Consider the following 22,541-nt stretch of genomic DNA (forward strand, 5'->3'; position numbering starts at 1 on the left):
TCAAACTGATGTAGAATTTGACTCTGATTCTGACAGAAAGCCATCAGGATGTACAGTTAGACACCATGGCTGATCTCTGCACTGGTTTGTTTGCGCAGAGCTTTTAGTATAAATGGTAAATGGTAAATGGTCTACACTTATATAGCGCTTTTACACTGCATTGACAGAGCCCAAAGCGCTTTACACTGCATTAACACATTCACCCATTCACACACACACATTCACACACCAGTATAAAGAGAGCAGAGATCCAGTCATATGACAGCAATATGATTACTGATCAATCAAGAACACTTTGAGAAAAAATGCTTTAGCAGTTATTTGGTTTTTGCTGTAGCGCATGTATTATTTTAGTAGTACTACTACTAGTAGAAGAAGTAGTGATGTTAGTCATCGGAAATTTAGTGTTAGTTGTATTAGACGCAATCGTATTCAAAAGAAAAATAGTATGATTAGTGGTAAAAACAATATTATTAGTATAATTAGTTACAGTAGTAGTAATGATGGTAGTTATTGTAGTAGCTGCCACAGATGTAATACTATTACTAATGAAAGTAGTAGTAGATGTTTTTGGCATTAGGAGACATAATTGTGGTTTTAAAAATAATTTTATCCATATTAGTCGTGATAGAGGCCGTAGAAGTAGTAGAAGAAATATTAGTAATCGTAGTAGTAGCAGTTATAGCAGTAAGGCATTGCAATTCAAAGTGCTTCAAAAGGGCAAAGAAATGCATTGAATTCTACCAAAATCATTGAAATAAAACTAGTAGTAATAGTTGTAGCAGTTGTGTTAAGTATTATAGAAGTAGCTGCAGTAAAAATTGTAGTAGAAATTTTATGAGGAGTAGCAGTGATATGTATGAAATCGGATTATTGGAACACATCGCATTTTCCATTTTCAGTGGGACATGAAACTTCAAATTGTATTTGTGATAAATGCACATAATGCGATACAAGCAGACTGGCAATTATGTTGTAATTTTCTATGTTCCACAGCATTTTTGTCGTGCGCATTAGAAGCATTTCAGTCACTTTCACGGTGACATGGGGTTTGCCATTAAACTACATATAATGAGCAGCTTTTCTTAGCTCCCGAAATGGCTCGCTGGAAACGTTGCATCATGTAACCGAAAGCCTCGGACAATTACATTTGTAACTGTCAGCAGAGATCTTGGCCTCCCGTGCGATTTTGTGTCGACCTTCTCTATTATCATGTCATCAGATAGAAGATAAAAACGTTCTTTGTTTTACAACAATTTAGTACACGGCGGAATTGGCCATTTTGAAAAAGCACATGTGCACATGGCATGGCCCTAAGAGCCTGCTGATGAAGCCCTGCTGCATCCTCGCTGGTCTCCAGGTCGAGTGGTGGTGACAGTAATGGCAGCAGAGACGTCTGGAAACCATTCAGAGGGGAGAAAAAAAGAAAAGACACTTGTCATCGGCGTAATAGTGAAACGGCGAGACCCATGATTCAGATCTATACCCTGCTGCCGTGAGAAAGCTGTTGATACTGAGGCTGAACGGTTTCTGAAACACTTTGTGTGTCTAAATGTGATGAGAGCCTTTTTTCCATTTTATTTTTGGCAGCAGTTTTGGTGGTGATAAATGATCTTAGCCTGATCCCAACAACTATTTGGGGGGGGGTGCTGTGCCCCAATTTCAGTCCTGACTGCTTTTCTTTTTTGAAACTAAATACTGGTCACCTTAGGAGGAATTACCTGGACAAGGTGGGCTCGACCGCCGTCCAATATGTCATTTGTGAACCCTGCCAAAAATTGCTTATATATATATATATATATATATATATTTTTTTTTTTTTCCTTTTTATTGTCCATCCACCCATTCTCAGTAAGTGCTTGAACCAACGGTCACAGTGGCCCATCACAAGACACATCCACAGTCACCAGTTGACCTCTGATTCATGTTTTGGCGCAGTGGGAGGAAATAAGAGTACACATGTTTGAAAATGTTTCCTTCTGCACAAAAGCAGCAGAAACACTGAAAATGATGTAGTTAGCATGAAAGGCCTCCAGTTGGCATTATTCTTGTTGTTTTTGTTTGTTTCTTTTTTTTTTTTTGTAATAAAACCACACATATGTGTGCAGGGAACAACAATGGTGAGTTTGTATGGACAGATTGCATAGCTATTCCAGTTGACTCTCAACCATGAAACTGCCAATTCCCAGGAGAATATGGACTGAGAGTCTTGACACTCTGGAGGCAAGTGTTGTCCTTTCTGTGCATCTACTCACACACGTGCAAAACTACAGTATCAGCATTTTCCCTGGTTTTGAAAAGTTGCGATTTCAGCAAGCTCAGTGTTGTTGTCACATAAGGAAACACTGAAAACACAGCGAAAGTTTTCCATTTTCACCTCACATTGTCATGTAAACAGCTTTTAAAAGCAATGAATCCGACTACAGTCACCAAGTGCCCAAAAACATTACTGCACATTGAACCATTCTAGATTTTTTTTTCTTCTGTGAAATGATGCATCTCTCTGCTCAGTTTTTCAGTTTTCTAGCCTTAAAATAGTTTTGAACCACAGCTTGCAGCATCAAAATCAACCACGTACCACCTGCCCAGCATCAAACAGTCAAACAGCAGAGATGCCTGAGTCGTCTGTGGATGCAGAATTTAGCAGGTGAGGAGGCAGGGAGATATCTCATGTTTTAGAGAATAAGAAACTCAAAACACTCAAGTCCAAATCCATCACATGTCCCAAAAATGCAACTCTAAATCCACCTTTTTTCTTCTTCTTTTGTGGGATGTATTTTAAATGTGTGCTTTCAATAAGAAAATGAGTAGTCTTACATGCATCCCAGCTTTGTGGACATAAGTATTCTAACTGCCGCCTGTAAACAAAAAAGAAACTTCAGCTCGCCATTGATCTTAATCACCTGTCATACTGACAATTAGTCTAACGGTTAGAATAAAGGGGAACGTCACACACACACCCACACAATTTTTAGGATTATTCTGACTTCGGCCTTTACCGTTACTGTCAGAACAAGGCCAAAACAAGCAACTTTGTTGTTTAAATATAGCTCAGACAAGCACATCTGTCCTCCCGCCACAGACTAAAGGGGGAACGATCAGCATGGCCTATTTTAGTTTGCTATTAATCGACATGACATTATTTTTGGTCTCGCTTTGATTTCAGAGGCAAATTGTGTGTTTGCATTTTTTATTTAGGCACAACATATATGTATACGTCATGAAGTTGCATAAAGGATTTCTATTTCAGTAAAAAAAAAAAAAAAAAAAAAAAAAATCTCATCCAAAATGTGCCTCGTGCTTCAGTTACTGAATCTTCAGTGGCAGCAGTTTCCTTGTGAAGCAGATGAGCGATTCCCCCTTTATGAAGCTATTGTATGGTAAACAGGCAACAGATTGTTTGTTATTTATAGGCCATGTTGCACATTTGCATATGTCTATTTTGGATTCATTCTCATTTTTGAAAGACGTCAACCAACCCTGATGTTTACCGCACTGGAAGAGTCCTGACAGCAAGGTGCTGCCTTAAATACGTAAATATGATTTATGAAGCCCTGAAGCACGGCTACCAAAAGACAGACCTTTTAAATATTGTACATAGAAAACCAGTCTATCATAGCTCTTTTCATTTTGGAGCGGGCCCTGATTTTAATTACTATACATGGTGAATTAGCTAATGAATAATGAATGGATTCCTCACACTAAGTGCTCTGACTGCTAATGCACTTGCGATTCTCTCACTCTACAAACCCCTCACACACTGCCAATGTTGCTTTCTGATTCTGCTTCTGCTTCTTCTTTTTTTTTTTTTTTTTTTTTTTGGCCTCTTTCTCCCAAGTCAGATTCACACACAGTTTCTTCCCATCTCTGCTTTTCTCACTCTGGCTGAGATTTGATTAGATTTCCTTCTGTAAGGAATTATTTAGTGATGAGCGAAGAAGGAGCAGGAGACAGAGAAAGGCTCCAGGATAGACGGAGACAGATCGCTGTTCTCAGGGGAGTGAGGGGAGAAGGAGAAAGGTACTTCGAGGAAAGAGAGTGAGAAATCTCGAGGATTAAGGTGCGGTTGAGCTGCAGACATGCAAAGAGAAACACGGAAAGACAATGTACTCAGTGTGTGCTCAGTGTGAATAACTTCAAATTCCATGGAGGCGTGAACAAAAAAAGAAAATAAAACGCACATATACGTATGTTCTCAAATATTGGGAAATACATGAGGCAGGGAATCATACAGGCAAATGTGTTTTAACCAAATAGCCTATAGGTGAAATCACGCACATGAAAAAATGGTTCTGCCCGATCTGTTGAAGATATCCGCCTGGTGTTTTGTCCACGCACTCCAGTTTCCTCCAACAGGCTAAAGACAGCGAGGTTAGGTGACCTGAAGACTGTGAAGTGCCTGCAGGTGTGAATGTGTTTCACTGTCTACATGCATTAGCACTGTGATGAACTGGCAAGCCATCCTTGGTGGATCTCACCCAGTGCATGATGGGATAGGCCTGCAAACCCCCGAGGCACTCAGCACAACAAGTGATAGAGAGAAAGAATGGATTCATGACTTTGCAAATACAATTACTGCAGATGATGCTTTTTTATGTCCTTTAAATTAGTTTGAATCTGCTAAATATTGCGAACAGTGTGAGTGATTTTTGATTTCAACACATTTATGTCTTTCCGGTCTTTACTTTAATGGAATCACATTTTCAGCTGCCACTCTGCTGAAAGCTCATTGCAAAGTCCCATCAGCCTGAGGGAAGAAGACCACGTATGTATTCCTATTGAAAAGAGAATAAGGAAGTGCAGGATGAGTCATCAGGATTGTGGCACTATTTAAGACAGGGGTGAGGAACCCTGGTCCTGGAGGGCCGCAAACCTGCATGTTTTCCATGTCTCCCTGCTTCAACACAGCTGATTGCAATGAGGCTCGTTATCTGGCTTTCTGCTGGACTTGGCCATGAATCTTGATTAGATTCAGGTGTGTTGAAGCAGGGAGACATGGAAAACATGCAGGTTTGCGGCCCTCCAGGACCAGGGTTCCCCACCCCTGATTTAAGAGAACAGAACAGAAAAAGAGAAAATGTGATGAAAATATCCCAATGATAACTATTTGACAGTTGTTTGGCACACTAACTTTAACTGCCTACGCACACACACACACACACACACACACACACACACACACAAACACACACACACATACATATATGTATGTGTGTGTATATATATATATATATATATATATATATATATATATATATATATATATATATATATATATATACACACATACATGTATATAGATATAGATACACACTTTTTAAGGTTGTCAAAAGATTTTTATTTATTTATCAGTGCAAACAATGTTGAATTTAAAGAAATTGTTTAAGTTTCAGTACCTGCTGATTTGGGAGCGTCTCAATTGGGAATCAAACACAGAGAAAGAATTTCGTTTTTGGCTTTGTTTCAAAATAAAGTGCCAGGTAGACAAGCGATATCTATGTTGAAAATACAGTTTTCAAGCTGAGAAAAAGCCCTAATCCTAATGATTTGATTAATCACGAATAATGTGATTAACTCTGACAGCCCTAAAAAAAAATATTAGAGCTTTGATGTGGATTATTCGAGTGCATTTCGATCCCTCATCTCTTCTTCCTTCATCTCAGTGTATCAAAGTGACCTTGATCAAAATGCTGAAACTCAATTTAATACTTTTCAGCTGTTGCATGCTGAATGTTTGCGTGTGTAAATGGATGAGTGTGACTGTTAAGTGCATTGAGAGTACGGAGACAGACATTAAATTAGTAATGCCCATCTACCACTGAGCATAAATGAATACATTTGGCATATTAAGGTTGTTTTTGGTTTAATATTTTAGCCAAAACATATTGACTTTCTCACAAAATGTGGTTTGCACTTCAGAATGGTATTTTTTTATTATAGGTAAGTACGTATTTATATAAGTATGTTTGTCTGCTGATTTTGTTTTTGAAGAAGCATTAACGCCTAAAAGGTTGTCAAAAAATGCTTCAAAGCTTGTAACAATTTTGAATAGTTATCGTGTTTAGCTGAACTTGGAGCATGCATCTAATGTCCACAATTTCATACAAGAATCAATATTCCATTCAGCTATTTGCCCTCTAGGTAAGTTCTCAGAGCTGCCTTTAGCAGCCATTAATAATGTTTCATCATCATGCAGCCTGACTGTGGTGAGATCCTCGAATAGTTTGCACCATAGTGGGAAAATCACATGAAAGGACATCTATCTTTAAGATACCTAGATGTTCATTCTTAAAAAAACAAAACAAAACAAAAAAATATTTAGACAAGCATTTAGAATAGAATTTTTTTGGACTCGTGATGCACATGAAGTCCAATATTTCCTTTTTTCCATTTTCTCCAACACATGAGGAAACTACCTGGTGCTTTACCTGCTAAATTCTGAAAACTATTGAACAAATTCTCAATATTCTGAAGTTGACAAGTGTAATACCACTCTGAACCAAAAGATGGTGTCATGAGTCACTCTTGTTTTGACTCATTACCTCCACCCAGTGCATAGAAGTGGTATTACCCAAAATCTTACATAATGCTCCTTTAACCATGCATTTTTTTCCCACTGAAATGCAGCATCTCTCAGCTCATTTTTACTGCTTTCTAACCTTGAAATAAGTTTTGAATCACAGCCCGCAGCGTCAAAATCAACCATGTACAACCTGCCCGGCATCAAACAGTCAAACAGCAGACAGACTGAGTACTCTATGCATACAGAATTTTGCAGGTAAAGCACAAGGTAGTTTCATTATGTGTTGAAGAAAATGGGAAAAAAGTAAATATTGGACTTCATATGCATCATGAGTCCAAAAAAATTCTATTCTAAATGTTTTTTTTTTTTTTTAGTAAGAATGAACATCTAGGTATCTTGTTCCCTAAAGATAACGACACACATGGAGAGCAGTTTTTCTTGTTTTGTTTTTTTTTAATAACACACACCAACCAACAAATCACTTCCTTCATCTCTCTTCAGACATCACTTCAGATGCGCCCGTCTTACCTCGCAGTATTCAATTAAACTCGTAGCTGTCATGCACTCGTCATTTCCATTCACTTCAACCAATTAGGAACTGAGGGAACATGTGCGTATCCTCACGTCTAGGTGCAGCGTTCGTACATTCCTCATTTGTAGAGAAGGGTGTCGCATTTCCCATGTGCATTTCAAAGCATCACGATGCGGCTGGATATGACGGCATGATCTAAAACATGCTCAAGTTTCTTCATCTCTTGAACCTCGCTCTGGCTCTGGGTGATAACGGCATAATGCATTCAGAAAATTACCATGCCATTCATATAGCACCCAGATTCTGTACATTAAAAGTGTAGCACAACTGCTGATTCACATTCGCCGTCTCCATTAGATAAATTCTAATGGCGACAGCTAATGCTAATTGCATGTTTATTAACAAATGCCACTTGATTGTGAGGAAGCTGTTTGCCTGATTCAGGCAATCTTTCATGAAAGGGGAGCGAAACAAGCTCCCCCCGACCCCAGACAAACAATAATCAGCATCACAATGCTTGAGCAGATCCGCCTCCGGCTAACCGAGGCTACATATAAATAGTAACAAGCATGTTAAGAAAAACCATAGCAGCTTGAACTTGGGAAGTCCAAAGTCAACAGTTTCAAGTGTGAAGAGACACATTTTATCATAAATGTTTGGAACATTTCAAACAGATCGTACAATAACAGCTGAGTTCAAGTTAAGAATAATTTAACACCCTATTTCACGCAGTGCTTTAAAGGTCTAATACAGGATTTTCTCGAAAAGACGAAGCCAAACGTCTGTTACTCATTTTTTGAACAATGCGCATGCGCCAGATCATCCGCCCGGCTCTCCTGCTTCTCCCAGGAAACGCGGAAGCGTGCGAGCGCGACCTCCTCTTGTCCAGGCGTGCACGGCTCTGTTTACAGTTTCTGCGATCGGCCTCGCTCATACGTAAAGCATGTTTTCCGAAACAGTTACAGTTTCATTATGTCAGACTCGCCATCGGTAAGTACCAGCTCAGAAGCTCACCGGCTACATAAACACTCTGAATGCGCATGCGCAAAAGGGAGAAGCTGATTGGGCGCAAGCACGTAGAACCTCCTCACGAAAGCAGCTCGTCAGAATGATTGACAAACAGACCCACCAATTATTTAGGTGATCCACCCGGAAATCAAAATCCTGTATTATACCTTTAATGCTTAGTAAATACATGATTTTTGTATTGTGCAAGTAAAGAAGAATGCTCAAGAACTGAATATTTTTTTGTATGGAGTTTCCATGTCCTCTCTGCTCATGTATTTTTTTTTTGTCTTTTTTTTTTCTATCTACTTCCAAAAACATGTATGCTAACCTGACTGGTAATCTTAGGCGCATTTAGAAGACCATGTTTCAAGTTAAAAAATCGGCACATTTTTCCAAGTAAAATTAAGTTAGAAACAAATCAAGTAAAGAAGATGAGTGGACGGATGAGTTACACAGCAAATCTATAAACTCAGACAAGTATTGATTTTCTACTATATGCATACCACAATGGTTTACATGTAAGAATAACATTCAGTCTGTCATGTTTTCAAAACTTTTCTTCGAACAAAAAATGACCCATACTATTATACTGTTTTGGTTTTCATTGTATTATAAACCAAGAGCGAACTAGTTTTGATTTATCATGGCATAATTTCACTTACAATAAATTATATTATGCTTGCAGAGTGCCATCAAAAAGCAACAAATAGGAAGGACAAACAAGGACAAATCAACAGGGAAACACATTTTGGGGGAAGATGCACATTTTGGCACAACACCAGTCCTTAACAGCTTATTAGCATGCCAGCTGAGACTTCTCACCATGAACAAATAATGAAAGCAAAACATGATGGACTACCTACTGTATGCTGTCAACACCGGCTGCACACAATCAATCAGCTTATCAGCAGTTAGAAAACCAACAGAGTCCTCACATAGCTCTGCCACGGTTACCCTGTGCAGCAAATGGCTCGGAAGATACGATTAGTTAAAGAACAAGAGGTCAACAATAATTAGAATTTTAAGTGCTATGCTGCAGTAATACGATAAATTACAACAATAACGACCTTGTACTGGTGGGGCAAAAACGTGGCTTACTGGGATGATTTAGCATTCCCTGCTGAGACAGTGGCTGTCATCGAGTAAAGGTTTGTGCATATAAAAAAGGGTGCAAATGTGATAATTCTCACATACACTTGTGGAAGCTGAAGGGGAGCAATGAAGATTGTCTTTGACTAAGGTGCAAAATAGCACACGCTGTTGATTTAGTGCATTTGCCTTCATAAATATGGAACACAGCATATCTCCCAGGTTGTGGGAGGAGTTTATCCTAATGGACTAATTCATAATAATGTATAACAGGCGATGTGATTTATTGTGGCTGACAGTGGTTGCATTGCATCTGTTTTCAACACGTCTGAGAAGGAGGGGGAAATCCGCTCAGCCTTGACCAGACATGCTGCTGCTGTTATTACGGGGAGAGGCAAGTCCGCAGCTGGATCGCCAGGACTTTTATTGGTGGACTTTATTCTGAGAAACACTTCAAACCTGTGACGAAACATCTGATGTATCATGTTTTCTAATTAAGATTTGCATTTTTGCAATGAGGTAGCTCGCGTTCATTGCTATCTCTGCTCGGGCGGGTCTCACTGCTGACTCGATCAGTGTGAGAAAAAAAAAAATCAATATTATCTTCGAAAGTGTTTGCTGTTTGTTTGATAGGTCAGATTGGAGCCTCATGCGGGCTGGTTTTGGACCACGAGCCTTATGTTGGACAATCCTATTTTAAAGCATCCAAAAACACTGATTTGAACATTCATGTTTTGATATGATGTTTCTTATGATGCTATTCTTATTTGATCACCAACCTGTGTCTGACGGGGCAATCTAAAAGCGTGAAATTTAGCACATTTCATGCAGGATCTTAGTAAATCAGTCCTTTGTGTACAGTGAATGTCCGGCTTTCGCTTGATTTTCTACCGCCACTCGAATAATTGTGTTTTCCTCGCTTTGATTCTTAGCAGACTTTAAGATGGTCTCCCACCAAGCACCATGCTCTCACTGCTGATATATCAAAGCAGATTAACAGCGAGGAAAGAAAGAGGAGCGAGAGGAGAGAAACACAAAACAAAATCACTCCACTGAGAGAGGAAGAAAGAAGTCTGCTCTTCAGCTTTTTCATTTATGGAGTCCAAATATATTTGACGGAGGTTATTTTTAAACAGACCTTAATCCTGCGCTCACCCTTCATCGTGAGGTAGATAATTATAGTAATCTGGTCGAAGAGAATTTAATTTCCAAGCTGTGGCTTTTTGCACTGGGATATAGTGGGTGCTTTATTGAAAGGAATTCAATGTCCTATAAGGTAGGCAGTAATATGACAATGTTCAGCGTCTACTTTTTCGCCGTTTTGCGGTTGTAATTATCTCAAGTGCAAGGCAACATGGCACATGGCAGGTATATACTTTAAGTAGCCGAGAAGTACCCATTGTTCTTTTTGTTCTATATAGAGGGCTCGGTGAATAGATTGCCTTGGAAGTAGGACAACCGGCACAGTGCTCTGCTAATATTCACTTCAAATAAAGATCTAACCTCTACTACCAGAAGCCCGTCTTATGCTGGGAACTTCTTTTGAAGATATTCTAAGTAGAGGAGATTTAAGCAGGCCCTCCCACTGTAACTGCACAGTTAAGTGCTTGTAATGTGCACGCTGTTCCTCTCCTGCCCTTGAGCAAGTCAGTGATTCCCCACAGATTGGCTGCCAGCTCTGGAGGCACCCTGTGTGAAGATGACCCGACACTCTGACCTCCCCGGAGGGAGGAAAGTGAAAAGAGAGTTTCACTGCAGGGATCAATAGAAGTATCACATTGTTATCACTCTATTAATGCCAGTTATGCAATTTTGGAAGAGAAGGCTTGAGCTCGCGTTTAATCCTTGACCAAGATATGCAGGCATTAGCTGTGTTTGTCTTTTTTTTTTTATGCCATGGTGGCACATATGTGTAGCTCCAGGAGGATTAAATCTGATTCTAAGGTACATGTGTTCACGGACAGGCTGCCAGCTCACATTCTTCCTGAGTGTATATTTCAGAAGCTGCTTAAAATGGACTCTCCTCACACTCGATTATTAATTTCTCTCTGCACATTTACATCTTTCAATGCAATATTTATTCCTGCTCATAAACGAGGTAACCAGCGTCTCACATGTACGCCGTTCACAGAAACATACACATGAGTAGACGCTGTGTGCTTTTAGGACTATAAAAGCCCATTAACTATAGAGGAGCTACAGTATGTTTCCTTGTAGCTTTCATCTTGGGCATTTCATACAACTCTAAACATGATTACTCGTGCTGGAGTCTGACCTCGGAGTGCATCCAGATCTGAGCCCAACTGGATCATGTTGAATCAGAACAGTAACATCCTCTTTAAAAATTTGAAAGCAGTTCTGTTCAGCATTATATATTAATGCTTCGGCAAGCCAGGAAGAGTATTTTACTTATTCTGTGTCTTTAGCTTTCCCCTCAAAACAAGAAGCCTGCTATGTTGAATCACTGTCATATTTGGACCGGTGGCATACAGCGGCGTAGCGGTTCGCCTCACAGCGAGGATGTACCCAGTTCGAGTCCACTTCTGGGTCTTTCTGTGTGGACCTTGCATCATTTTACGTATGCATGCACGAGTTTTCTTTTCTGTTTGGTACAGGCAAAAAAGTGTTTTTTAGGCCAAACAGTAGGAAAAAAAATATATAATAACAGCTCGTGGACTAGTCTAAAAAAGGAAAATGCTCAGGAATCAATCAAATCAAATATGGCACAACTGTCAGAGCCTTGTGAAGCCTTTAATACAATGTTCAAGGAATGTATTGGATTTTAAATGTCACAAACGTAGGAGGCACTTTGCTCTGTGCAGTACTCGCGAGGTTAGCATTTAACATTGTTCCTCAGCTATCTCAGCTCAAGAGTAACTTCCTGAAGCTTCTACCTGTAACAAGTTGAGGGGGAATTTGGACATTCATTGTCCTGATGAGTTGCATCTTCGTCTCAGACTGGATGGGATAATAAGCTTCAACATTCATTTAGCCTCGGTGTGGCTCACTAATTTGTTTGGTTTTTGACTAAAATTAATGAAACTGTGAAGCTCATGCGGTATAAGTACATTTAACTATTCACCCAGTTGCCTGCATTCATACATATTTTTACGTCACTCTAAATTGCTCATTGGTGCGAATGTGAGTGCGTGTGACTTCTGTCCAAAGTCTACTCAAATTAGATAAAGCCATGTAGGGTTTGCTAAGTGTAATCCAGCAAGCAGGCAACCCCAAGGAAGATAATTCCACCAGCTACAATGACTCTCAAGTGTCACATGCCAAACAAGGCTTCAAATTTACAGCTTCCTTGTGACTTATTAAATTCTGGATTGGAACAAGAGTGGGTGTAATAATCTATAGTTGGCAGAGAAGCAAGCGTAATATTCATGGGCATATATTCAGTCGTGCTATACCTGTTGACAGGAATTTATGTATGATATGTGTGGGTGTGTGAATCAATACTCCCTGTTTGTATTTTATTTCACCTTACTGGCTAAAGCAAGTACAAAAAAGCACTTGAATGCAGTATTTCTAGAGAAAAGGTAACCTTTTAGAGATTTCAACACTGCCGTAATGCCACACAGTTAAAAAAGACATCATATCTTGGGTCAGGAAAAAAAAACAAAAACAAAAAAACACTATAAACTTGTGCCACAACTAACAGTGAGATAATATTCAGTTTAAGAAAATGTAGATTTATCTGTTTCAGAGATTATGCTTAGTTAAAATCACCTGTTATCTACCAATACCGACATTCTGTAATGGTGCCAGTTCTTGACCTATTAGAGGTGTGCCGCTGACTTCTCACATACTGAATGTTCCATGTGTAGGTGTGAGTGTGGTTGTGGCGTGTGTGTGTACCACTACTTCAGTATCATTTTATTGATTTTGCGGGTATTGGATGGAACAAATATCTACATCAGAGGTATCAAACATAAGGCCCATGGCCCAAAACCAGCCTGTAAAAGGCTCCAATTTGGCCTGCCAAACCAGCAAGTGAGCTATAAAAACTTCAAAGAAAACATTGATTTGGTTTAAAGATTTCTTAAGATACAACACAACACCGAGACTCTTTTTTATTTAATGGTATTTCACTGTATTTTGTGCCAGAAGGTTTCATTAAAATTGGCTCTCTGATGAAAGTGGACTCATTTCCAGTAGCAATTGTCTGGTTTCACAAAAAAAATAGACATTTTCATGATGCAAACTTTGCACCGCAGCAAAGAGAATCTTTTAAAGTTTAAATTTAAAGGTTATTATGGCACCGTTCCCACCCATTCAGGATGAAATTGGGCTGAATGTGGCCCCTGAACTAAAATGTCTTTGACATCCCTCATCTAAATGATCTGAAAAAGTAGCTTCATAATGCGCTTTGCTGAGCCATTCACTGAGTTGAAATGAAACGCAACATAATCACCATCATGATATAATGTCATAAATTATTAGTTTCTTTAACAAATGTTACACACTTCAGGAAAGATGTACTCATTGTCTCAAATTTAGTTTACATGGCCATGACCGCAACCACTGGCCATGACCGCACTAACATCGCCTCGGTATGTTATCATCTAGATAGCTGATGGCATCAGCACAGCACTCGTTGCAAATGTGTCAGGGACTTCTCACGTACTGTTGTGCATTATGCATAGTCCTCAGAAAGCATTTCTAGTGAGAGCCGCGTCACATCTTCTCAGTCTTGTTTACCCATTTACTTGATCTATGTAGGTGTGGGTTGATACTCCGGTTTGTATTTTTTTTTTTGACTCATCTAATGGACTAAATAAAAAACGTTTGAAAGCTACTAAGATACTGGAGTTTAGAGAAAAAAGTGTTTTTTAAAACACCAATTTCATGCCCACTAATTTTTAGAACAGGCAGCCTACCGTGATCAGAAAACATGCATTTTAAGCAATCATATCATAAGCAAAGTGTTATTTAGTTTTATAAATAACAGAAAAAGTGTGTTTTCTCAGTAACAAGCCATCCGTGCCTCAGTCCAGTAATAAAAAGCCACCTAATGGTCTCAGCACGGCATCATTTAGATGAGTCAGGGACTTTCCATATACTCACTGATATAGCGTGAGGTCCAGAAAAAAGGATTCCCAGAGAGAGCCAGGGTCACATCCGGGCATGCTTGCAAGCCTTATTTACCTGTGTGGATGCATTTATATGATATGTACATATGTGGGTGGATACAAAACAAATATGTACAAAGCTTTTACCATAGTGTAAATAATGGAAAATACTAATTAATTAACGGTACATCAGGAATTCACAGAAATTACATACATTATGGCGCACAGCAATAACTTTATTTTTTTTGCGCCAGCACTTCACCATCCACACTTCTCTCTCGCCCCCTCAGTTTATACATGCACTAAGCATGTACCTGCACTCACCTGTGGGTCGGGGCGGGGCGCGCGGGGGGTGGGGGGGGGGGGGGGCAGACCCATCTGCTGCACGGTTACTGGTACATAACGTGAACTCTGCAGCGTCACCTGCTGTTTTTACTGTTTTACAGTCACCCCTATCAGCGGTGAAACAGAAATCCTTGACTGGCGCTGATAACTAACGCCACATTGATGTGAATATAATGCACCATCCTATTGAATCTCAAGAGTTTAAGGCAACGGCTAAATGACAATATTTCAAGTGAAAATGTATCATTTGTGTTTCAGAAAAATTAAACAAATAAATAAATACATAAATAAGTAAAACCCTCTCTGAAAAGTCCCTAAAAATAAGGTTGTAATCAGGAGTAAAACATGGTTTCTTTAACTGTGGTTATCTTTTACCTCCCCATTTTGTTGTGGGCTTGGAAAAAACAACTAAAGTTAATGCAGACTGTTTACTTACAAGCTTTCAATATCATCCAGTCGAGCATCATTTTGGCTACAGTAAGCACTCATTAGTTTTCCTGATGCAGGTGGCTTGACAACATGAAAGTCATTTTTCAAATTTAAATTTACTTCAATATTGCAACACTGGAAGATAAAAATGTAATTTAGTCATCATCAATCCTGGGATTGTCTCACAGATCCTAACATATTTTAGCCTTCTATGCTTTGATCATCAGCCTACATTCAGAAAAGTCATTCAACACTAAACTGTAATCAGTAAAATCTGATCTGAATTCAAAGAATTTACCAAAATGTATTCCCTAAATTCTCTATTTAATTTGTCTAACTGTGATTGTCTCTGTTTTCAGGTCAAATTACACCTTGGTAACAAACTTCAAGGACTTTTTCCAGTTCAGTATTTAGAGATAAATGACACGCAGTTGATCATTTCTGTTTGGCTTCTTTGTGAGTTGAAATGTGTGTTTGTCTGTCGGATGTTTCATTTAGAGAAAATTTGAAGACCGAAACTCCTGATATTAAAGCACAACTTTGTTGAAAGGTCAGCACTGCTCATCACCATCAAGATTTTACTCTCAGAATTCACTGAATTGCTCCGTTGAACTTTAAAATACAGTGAATTATCTCCCAGGGGGAGCGTGCCAATAAATCTGCCTGTTTCCTGTGGGAAACACTGTTCACCTCAATGCAACACTAATCTAAAGATTATGTAATGACGTGTTGCTTAGTTTAACAAACGTGCCACGTTTCATAAAACCCCACTCATTTTCCAAGATTCGGAGTCGACTGTATATTACCAGCGCCGTAATAACTGAGCCTCAGCGAAAGGATTATGTACCTACCTAATGGTCTCAGTACAGCACCTATTAGAGATGTATCAGTGACTTCTCACATACTGACAGACATCGTGCAGGGTCCAGAGAAAGGATTTTCACTGAGGTAGCTCACAGATGGCAGGCTTAAAATTCACTGGCATCTTTTCAGTTTGTTTACCTGTTTGGATGCACGGAAAAGAATATGCTGGTGTGTGACTGGGCGCTTCTGTTCCTCTGTTATGTGACTGGCATTATTGACCATTGCAGATATTTAAAATGCCCTGTGATGACATGATTCACACGAAGACCATGTGAATTTTGATTTCTGTACGTTAACATTCGCTGTAAAAATGCTCAAAATCTGTCATTTTTATCAACAATTTGACTTGCCAGTGAGGCTGAATGTGCAGTACACACCTCCACCAGACGTCCTGTGTAGCTCCATAAGTGTTTCCTTTGGATGCAGAATTAGTAAACAAATTGGAGTAGAAGATGAGTTATCAAATTAGAGGTGGAGCTTCTGAGGAGGCAGCCGAGATCTGTGCCTGCAGTGATCAGTGCACACTTTAATGTTGACTCTGCAGTGCACATCGAACCACACAAAATTGTGTGTCATAGCAATTATAAAAACAGAAACTTGAGTATCTGATCTACTAATCAACGAATATACATCTAATTTGATCTTGCATGAGCAGCTCCTTTGTATTCAAGTTCACAGTTAAATGAATCACTACTATTGTCTTCAAAGGCTTGGATGCCACTTTTTCACTTGACAATCACGGAAACAGATTGGGATGGCAAAGAATGATTAACCAACAGACCGAAGATAAAATGTGAGGAAATGCAGGTTTCATTCTATTGGGTCATTAAAACAATCTCTGACATTTACTAGAATCCGGTTATTAAATGTAGAATAGGAGCTTACTGAATTTTAGCACTTCATCAATGCTGGACTGAGCCATAGCTAATGCCCTCTATGATATACAACCAATGAGTTCCTGCTTTTTACCTGTTACGAATATGATAATTTAGTTATATGTACTGAATTTGACTGGAGTCTACTGTCTAATCACAGTGCTAAGCTGAATATGCCTTCAGTACTGGATTATGTAACTCTGTACTAGCCTCAGTGCTGCTCTTATTAGAGATGTGTCAATGCTTTCTCACATACTGGCAGACACAGGGACAAAGTAGGGGTGAAAAAAAAAGGATTTCCAGTGAGAGAAATAACACATGGGTGGGCAGCAATCTTAAACAAAAGCACAAAAGGCTGCACTTGGTATGGTGTCATCTGTCGTCAGTATCCTGTCGCCCCGACGTGAACACAAAAACCCCGGAGAGAGCCGCCTGCACCTTCTGCTCGTCACTCAATTTGCAAACTAGAATGACCGGAATTCATTGGCAAATAGCTGTGACTGAACAGAGGACACTTCAGTGAACTAATCCCTTCAAGCACTCTGCATTTTGGAGGGAGTGGCAACCCGCCAAGGCTGGCCATTGAAGCCACATTGCTATTGTGTCATTTTTTAATGCAACACTGTTGTCTTCGTCGGCACCAACAAGGCATGCCAGCATTCTGGCCTTTTCGAAGGCATGACTATGAAATACCACTACAGCAAGTGATATGCTTCATGATCAGAGCAGAAGAGGTTGGGGGGAGGGAATGAGAGGACAAAAAAAAAAAGACAATATGCTTAATATTTTTTTTTATGCAGTGAGAAAAAGATAAATTAACTTTTTTTTGTTAATGTGGTGGTTGATTGGTTGCACAGTAAAAGTCTGAATCGTGGAATTTGAACCTTACCAAATCAACTTGAATTAATTTGGACATAAAAGGCCTGATTTATGTGATTTATGATTTACATGGTAAATTGCATGCTCACACAAGTAGATGATTTTTTCATTTTGCATTCATTTTGCAGGTGATTGACTAAGAATAAAACTCTAATTGACACAATCAACCTGGAGTATTCAAATGAATGCTTTGCATGCATCAGACCCTGTTTAAAGCAGAACGGTCTGCTCGAAACTTGTTTTGTTTCCACATTAATTTGCTTGAAAATGTTCACAATGGAGTGATAGGATGGAGCGTTGAGACCCCACAAGCACAAAATGAAATGCAAACCACATGTTTGACTGTGTTGGTAAAGGACGTTAACAGGCAGCAGCAAATGAATCGGAATTTTGCTAAACGAAAAAATAAAAAATGCAATACAATAGATTGTCAGTCAGGAATTTAAAGCGGTCGAGAAAAAGAAGAACAAGAGATGAGATTTGGAAAAGGTCGCAAACTCTCCAAGACAGAAAATATCTTAGGATAAAGTCCATAACTCAGATTTGTGGGAAGCTAGCTGACAAAATGACATTTTGTGATCGCGACAGCACTGTTGGGGTGGACTGCACTTCCTTTTGAAACGTGTTAAACACAGGCACAACGTAAAAAAACATTTTCAGACATAGAAAATAATTTTGTGTGTCTTATTTTATCCTATTACGCATAAACTCCTCCTCGTGTATTGTGAGGCCTGAAACACACACCTGATATTCCATGTTCAAGAAGGCAGATGCGTCCAGTTGGTGAATCAGCTTCCATGTGCGTGTGCACAACGTTAAGTTTGCACCTGTTTTTTGTGGTCATATATCTTTGGTAGATCAGACACAGACTTAGAAGTTACTGTTGCAGTAAGAAAACACTAATAGAAAAACAGACCTTCCCTTTTGAAAGTAGTCCAAAAAACATGCCATTACATTTATACTGATATCTTTTTAATGTGAAAATGTGGGAAATCTGGGATTAAACACAATTATACAGTTTGATTTGAATCTGAAATTTACTGCCAATGTATTAGAGATGCTTGACAAAGGCCCTGTTTACACATTTCAAGAGAAATTGCATCATTTTTCTATTTTGTATCAATGTTGCATTTCCAATGTAATAATCTAAAATCGATGGTCGTTTACACGGAAATTCCACAAACGGATGACAAGTCTCCAGTTATGCTGTTGATTGTTTTAGTGATGAAACCACATACATGCGCAAACAGAGAACAGAATGTCAACATCGACAATGTCAGCAGGGCTTCAGAGTCCTTAAAAGACATTTCCTTGTTTTGGCTGCTTGTTAAGTAGCTCTTGTCACTGTGAGGAAAGCAGAATAAAGTGAGAAAAAAAATAAGCAATTGCAAGGTGGGAAGCTCAGACCATAAGGATGCATCCCTTTCTCCCCCTAAGGTATCTCAAAACCGTGTAATTTGCTAATCTAAGGTGGAAACTGCAAGGATTCCGGCACTTTCAGACTTTAAAATCCACATTCACATCCTCTCAGAATAAAACCACGTCCATATAACGCTGAAGCGTTTGAGAGGAGTCACCGATGAGGCACAAAAAACGTAACAAGGGCATCACAATGATGCAGAGCTCCTTTCAGCAGCGATTTAATTGCCAGCAGCCCATCCTTGGTCCTCAGCTGCATGTTCTCTTGATAACTATCAAGCTCAGAAATCCTCCATTAAAGCAGCGATCAGCCTATCAACTGTAAGAATGGAGCTTATGGGCTTTGTGGAGCAAATTTTACTGCCCCGCTGCTAGCTGTGGGTGCTCACCTTCCGTTACACGCCGCATGTGGAAAAGATACATCCCCAGCTCTCTAATCATCCAAACTAAACTGTTTCGCAGTGGGAGTGTTGGTCCATATGTGTGCAGCCAATTACCAAGATTGTCACCACTGCCTGAGTCATACGAGCAGACTGCACCGTGCCATGTTTTTATTTACTGAAACCAGCCCCGACTGCACTGCGATGGCCTTCCACCTATGGTTGGCCAATCCTGCAGGCCTTGTTTGAGCAGCGCAGTCGCCGGAGCAGATTGGTGGGCTCGGCAAATGACACGAATACTAAGAGCGCCCTCGCATTCAGTCTGCCACCCAGGGCATCCTGTCTTAATCCCTCTGCAGAAACCAGACAGAGCGTTGGCAGAGTGCATTTAAACATGGAGGTCCCTGTAGATTATTTAGCCCATGCAATTACCATAATGGAGGCAACATAAAGCAATACGTGAAGACAAATTGCGTTATTACTTGAAAGGTGTCTCTTTACCCTCGCATTTTTTTCTCTATTTTTTCCAGCACTGGAACAAGATAGCAACCTTTCTCCATTTATATGAAATTAAAGCATAGCGTGTAATGTACAGGGAGTGTTTTATAATGTAATGCCGTTTAACTCTGCAACACAAGAGGTAATGCAAGTATAATTACTAGAACGACTGCTGCAGTCAAGTACGCTCACAGAGAGGCGCTGCTAATGATGATTTCAAATTGTGATGTGGGTCTTAACATACATGCCTGGAAATCTGTTGTGACACGCAAGATAATTATCTGTGTAGCTTTAAGTCTGCTGTGCGTGCAACTTAAAACTCCTGTTTGATCCTCTCCTTTTAAAAGCTTTATATCAAGATGACATTGAATCAGAGGCTGATGTGTGTTTACACCTTTATGGGGTCCATTTACATGACAACGGTGCTCTGAGCCTCTGAAAAAGCAACATTTTGAAAAGATGGAAGGTGGAACTTTCTGAACGATGCATTTTTCACTTGAAGCATCTGCTGTGTAAATTGTGTGCTGGTACTTGTACTCAAAAGCCATTTTTAAAACTACGTAAGTGAATGTTTAGTTTATGCTATTATTGAATGGAAGAACATGTGTTTCCACCAGAGCTTAGTTCTTTGCTCTGCTGACAAGTCTGTTTAGGAAGCAGCTACACCAGTGACACATAGTAACTTCGGTAATTTTGAAAATCAAATATCCCAAGTCCACAGATCGTATTTCACTTCATCCGTTAAAAATTACATCATACCTGAAGGCAACAGGCCAGAGGCACAAAAGCACAGCTTCACATTGTGGTTTTACTTTAGTGAAGTGTGCAGCAGTGTCATGTTTTATTTTAACAAAAAACTAAAAGTTCAAGACCCAGCAATCAGGAATTGACACGGTCAAAGAAAGAACTGCATCAAAGGAAAATGAAGCATTTATAAAGGTATTATGAGAAATGTAATAGCATCTGTTAGGTAGAAAGCAAAGTTTTACTTTCAGGGTGTCTATAGTGTCTCCCATAAGTCGAAGTTTCCTTCAACTCCAGATTGTTGTCACTGCAGTTAGTGGAAACAATATGAGGTTGCTTTGCATGGATTGTCACTGTTGGCGTATGTGAGCTGAGAATCAACCAAAAAAGTGAAATTCATCCACTGTACTGCCTCAATAAAGTAAAATTATTCATCAATCTTTAATAAATCGTTTTTTTACTGTTGTGAAACAAATCACAATGGATCCTGTTAAATAACTTTTATTATTTTTATATTATAAAGATGGAACTGTTGGCCATAATATTAAGTTAATGGTGATGTTAAAGTACAAGGTGGCACTGTGCACCTCATGAAATAAAAAACAAGGCATATTCATTCATTTTGTATTATGTCCATGGGTCCATGAACTTGGTGCTTTTCATCTGTGTCAGAACATTTTAACAGGAAAAACAAAGGTATTTTAGTATTCCCACAATTCATTCTTTTCTTTCTTTCTTATTGTAAAACAATAAGAAATGTGTGGTGACTCATTGTGCACTTCAGGGCCTTTACTAATTCTGAATCCAGTGAAAACGGAAGTTGTGGGTGTCTCCCGGGAAGCGACACATTCAGTGTCACTTCTTACAGGAAATGTCAATCAAAGGTGGAAAATACGCATCTCTCTGACATCTGCTTTGCATTACACACATTTATGAAAAGAAGTATTTTTAAGTATATGACTATATGTATATATGATAATTCACCTGTTGAATCATCCGCTCATCACACACACATTTCAATCAACTTACGATCAAAAGGTCTGGGCAGGTTGCCACTGAAAACAATTACACACAATCACACCTATGATGTACGAAAGAATAGAAAATAAATAGAAAACAGCATGGGAGTTATGCATTTGAAATGTGCAGGGAAGCTTCGCAACTCAAAGAAGCCTCGAGCAGGCGCTAGGAGGACGTGTAGACTCAGTCCAGGAAGACCCTCAGCTCAGAATCGAACAAGGGTTCACGCTGTGAGGCTTTGGTGAGGCAGCCCTAAACATTCGTTAGTCACACCTCACTTGATTTCTAAACGTAACCTAACAATCTGACAATTGAGGCTGATCAATCAGAGGAAGAGTGAGGCAGGTTGCCATGGCAACAGGTGGATTTTGACTGAACGGATGTCTTACATGTAATTCTATGGAAAATACAACCTACGCACAGTCACTCACACTGTCATTAGACATATGCACAAACATACAGGTATTTAAAGGGGCCGTATCATGCAAAATTCACTTTATTTATGTTTTAACCTTGTTATATAGTTATGTACTCACCAAAAACACCCCCAAAGCATTTTTTTCCTTCGTGCCAGTATGTTTGAGCTTTCCTCCTGTTTCTGCTGCTCAGAGAGGCAGCCCCTCCCGCACCGTGAAAACGCTCTGTTTCCCACGTTGACGTCACACGGTGAAGATGGCTCCCCTGAGCCCCCCTCCCGCAGGCCCTCGGCAATCAGCGTTGCCGCTTTTTTCTAACTCTGATTACGGAGATAAACTTTAACCATCGTCTGAAAGCAACAGTCAAGCAAGAGCAAGAGTCTGAAGGGTCTGCACTTGGTGAGTTTCTCACAGGAAAAGGCGTTTTCGCGTGTCTTTGTGTGTG

At 39.5% G+C, this 22,541-nt stretch overlaps 1 protein-coding gene across 1 annotated transcript in view; it reads left to right on the top strand.

Annotated features, from left to right (window-relative positions):
* Positions 1 to 22,541, top strand: part of lrrc4cb (leucine rich repeat containing 4C, genome duplicate b) — a 63,377-nt gene that overhangs the window by 25,254 nt on the left and 15,582 nt on the right. The window lies entirely within an intron of this gene.

The sequence above is a fragment of the Salarias fasciatus genome, chromosome 1, assembly GCF_902148845.1.
Source record: "Salarias fasciatus chromosome 1, fSalaFa1.1, whole genome shotgun sequence".
Taxonomy (NCBI): Eukaryota; Metazoa; Chordata; class Actinopteri; order Blenniiformes; family Blenniidae; genus Salarias; species Salarias fasciatus.